This window comes from Toxotes jaculatrix, chromosome 3 (assembly GCF_017976425.1).
Source record: "Toxotes jaculatrix isolate fToxJac2 chromosome 3, fToxJac2.pri, whole genome shotgun sequence".
In the NCBI taxonomy this organism is placed as follows: domain Eukaryota; kingdom Metazoa; phylum Chordata; class Actinopteri; family Toxotidae; genus Toxotes; species Toxotes jaculatrix.
Window position 1 is genome coordinate 2,265,496 of NC_054396.1, and position 4,273 is coordinate 2,269,768.

Here is a 4,273-nt window from a genome sequence, read left to right on the forward strand (position 1 = left end):
AGGTAACATCTAAAGTGAATGGGTGCATGGGGCCAGTGCTTGATTGATTATTGGTATTGATCCACACCTGGGATTTTACACTGTTTTGCTTTGTAAAAAAAAGACTTACATTTTTTTTTCTATGAAATGATAAAATTAGATGTTATTAGTGAGATTATTGCACAGTCTTTCACTCTTCCTGTGTCCTGTATGGGATCGTTCCTGACTGCTCCCTCAGCTCGCTCCTCAAATTTTAAATCTAATCTTGTTGTTGGTTCAGAGTGAATGGTGGAGTATCAGTTCTGTCTGTATCCACCAGAGGGAGGCATTGAGCTACAGGCCAATAATGCTCGACAAGAGAAAATGAGACCTGAAGGTTTCTCAGTGTGAGACAGCATCGTGACAGGGAGGTTCACTCATCACACAGCAGCACAGATTTCATATTTTTTTTTACCTTCCTTTTGATTCACTGCTGTTCATTTGTCCAAAATCAGAATCAGCATCAGTTCCTCCATCAGTACAGATAAGACTCTTCTCACTGTCCAAGGCATTTGTTGTCCACACACACGGGAAGCCGTCCCCGTCTCTTTGCTGCCTCCTGCAGGTGCAGCAGGCAGACACTAACTGAAGAGAGCGAGCGCATGAACAGGTACGATGGTAGGACGTGACAGCGGAGGCTGTGGCGACGACAGGTTGTTTGACTGGATGCAGACGCAGAGAGCAGATGGCTGGTCTGAGGCCTGTCAGCATGTGGAAGTCTTCATTCTCACTGCTCCAGATGGTCTTTAAACACCATCTACTGAGCAGGGCTGTGACGGAGCCAGCATAGCCACACACACACACACACACACACACAGGAACAACACCGCTGAGCACCACAGCAGTTCATGTCACACAGTCCCACGTAGATGTTCACAATCCCTCGCAGAGACTGGAAAATAGTCCTACAAGTCGTCCAAGGACCCAAAGGAACTCCTGCAGACCTCCTGATCCTGTCCCTGGGAGACTTTACAAAACTTTGTCTATATCAAGAGTTCAGTTACAGACGAAACACAAACATTTATTACCCAGTACACTACAGCCAGTCTCCATTAATAATCAATAATAATACATCATGTTAAAACACACATATAATCAGCAAGTTTCCTAATATGGTAATAGAAGACAGGAAGTGGACTTTACCATGAATAAGAACATACATGATGAGCAGTGTGGTCTCTGAGCTCTGAGCTTCATACACTGTGTGTAGTGCCACACTCCTCCCACACAACCATCATTAACACTCAGAGCAGCTTGTGCCTCAGCTTCCCTTCTGTCTTCCTCTCTGAGTGGTCACGGTGTGTTGGCTCAGCATTTACAAAAAATGCATCCCCAATAAATTCTCAGCCTCCTCACAGTCAGATAAGACATGTAGGCTCTGAGTTACAGTCCTGCTCTGGTCTGAGTGTGAGCAGGACTCCACAGTCATACACAGATGGACGCATGAGACAGCTTGCAGGTTAACCATGTCAACTCTATGTAAACAGTAAAGAAAAAAATCATGTTAATGATAAATATAACATCAGAGTATCAGCACATACTGAGAATTACAGAGCTCAAATCTGTCTCTGTCTGTCTGTCTGTTCATCCGTCCGTCCGTCCGTCCGTCTGTCGTACTGTCAAACCCCCCACTGCACAGGCACAGACGAGGGAAAGCTCGATGACACTGACAGCCTTGGTTCACTCAGTGTTTTGAGCTGGAAGTTCTGTAGCTGCCTTTTTCCACCAGCCAACGTTCATCAGATTTTAGTTGATTATTATTATTATTATTATTATTATAATCAACAACATGTCCAACAACATCAGGTATAAAAAGAGTACACAAGGTTTCTGATGATAGACACAAGAAGAAAACTGGTGATTTGTCTCGTGGCTTCTTCAGATATTTAAAAATCAACTTTTTGAACTTGCTGGTTGGTTAATAAGTGTCAGACTAACAGTGATCTAACATACTGATATGAGCTTCAGGTCTGTTTATCCATCTTCTCTTCTGCATCAGCAGACTGATGCTCCTGTCACACATCTGCCAGGTTAGGAACCTGCATAAAACCTGTTTTTTTCCTGCTGTAATGTAAATGTGTGATTTTACTAAAGTTGAGGACAAACATGTCTTCACTTCTGTGTCATTACCTCTGATGTCCACTGCAAATTATCATCAGAAATTAGCACAGAAATCACAGAAGAAGAGGCTTGACAAGGACCTGGTGTGTTCAATCAGCCCTGCTGGGGCAAACCAAACACACTGAGGAGATAGGGGAGGTTGGAAAGGACTGGAGGGATGTTTGGTTTATTGTTATTTTGTTTTGCAGTGTGATAAAGTAATAATACTCATACAGACTTTCTGGAGAACTGTGTAAAGGTAAAGATTAACTACTGTACATAATGTAAATACATAGCAGCCCTTCTTCCCCTTTTCCCCCCTTTTCTATTTACAGTGGTTGGTGTTGGTGTCTTTATATACTGGGTGGCTGTCAGGTGGTGGTTGGTCCTGGGTGTGGACAGGTGGAGTCCATAGCTCTCTCCCCTGCGCTGTTTTTGTGTTTGTAATGTAACAGGTCAGTAACAGTCAGAGGTCTGCTGTGGCTTCTGCTGTCCTCAGTGTTTCACCATCCAAACCTCACAGAGGACACACACAGGACCAGAGAGCTCACTGGAAAACAACAGGTAAGACATTTTTACACCTACAATCAATTACCCATGAAGACAAAGTGGAAACGTGTAGAATGTTTTAGATTTATTAATCTGTTTGTGGTTATTTGCCTGTGAATGGTGTGTTTGAAGGGTTTAATGAGGATGGAAGAGGCCTGTCTGCCCTGTTGTTCTGTGTCAGGATGTTTTTCATGCTTCCTTTAGACAGTGCTATCAGGAAGCAGCACTCAGCTGTCTTTATCTATGAAGCCATTTCCATGTTACAGTGTGTCAGTTTGTTATTTAGCTTACTGTCTGATATAAATGGGGTGGAAGAATGAGGTGAGGTGGTATCCATGCCAAGCTGACATTAGTTACTCTGTCTTCGTTCCTCGCTGCTCTCTGGTGGTGACACAGCTTCCTCTCATGCACCCAGTGCCAAAAATGTTCCAAAATGTTCAAACTGCCTTTTCTTTAACAGACTGATGAAGCCCTGACGGTGCCCCCCCACCCCCCACCATCTTTTTATCCACATCTATAAATAGCAACAGCTGGCGTGGGCAGACCAACTCAGAGGTCTGAGATGTGTCTGATGTGTCTGGAGATGAGCTTTACTCTAAAATGGTCCCTTGTCTTTCTGAGATTGATGTTGCATGATGGATGAAGGTTCTCAGTTGGCACTGTTGATCTGTGTTGGTAGCAGGGCAGCTGACTGATGATGTGAAGCAGTTTTTCTGATTTTGATTTCTTCTTTGGGGCACAGGAGGTGCCGTGTTGCCTCTGATTACACACAGCAATGTATTTGGTCTTTCCAAACTGAAATGGTGGATGTGTTTATTTACACACACGACAGTGGGAAGTGAGATGCAATCACAGCTGGTCACTGTAGACACATGGTATTGTTTTCACGTTGTCATTTAATACACTGTCATGGTGTTTTAATTATTTTATTTCCTCTCTATACTTTGCTGTCATGTTGATCAGGTTTGCTGGGTCACAGCTGTCCAGATGTTGACTCCATTTCCTCTGTGTGTTCATTAAATTCGTGCAACAGGATGAAGCTGATAGAAAAGCTGTATACTTTGATTAATTCTTCAATCAATAAATATAGATTCAAAGACACTGTTTATATAATAAACAATAAATGACTGGATCTGATTTTTAATTATTAAAATCACTTTAATATAAACTGTTCATATAATTGCTGCAGCATTTGCTGGTTAAAAGTAAAAAACTGAGAAGGAAAAGATATTAATAGTCAATCCGTTTATTGATTTTCATGGTTAAAACAAGAACACCAGTGGTGATAAAACAGTAAAAGACACTGGCTGTCATGCTGGACACAAACCTGGACATAAACTTTCCTTTTACAGTATTGAGGAACATCACAGCATCCCATCATCAGAAAACTTTACAACAAGAGCAGAGCAATGAAAACAAAACCATGTAGAAAAAAAAACCAAACACTGCAAAGTCGAGTATAAAACTACAGTTTCCATATTATATCTTGGTTTGGTTTGATTTAATGACAGAATAAGAGAAGAAATGATCTCTGTGGGCAGAGGAACAATAAGAAGAGACAAGGAGAGAGTTTTCTGTGCGGAGGTGAGTGAGCTCTGTCAGAGGG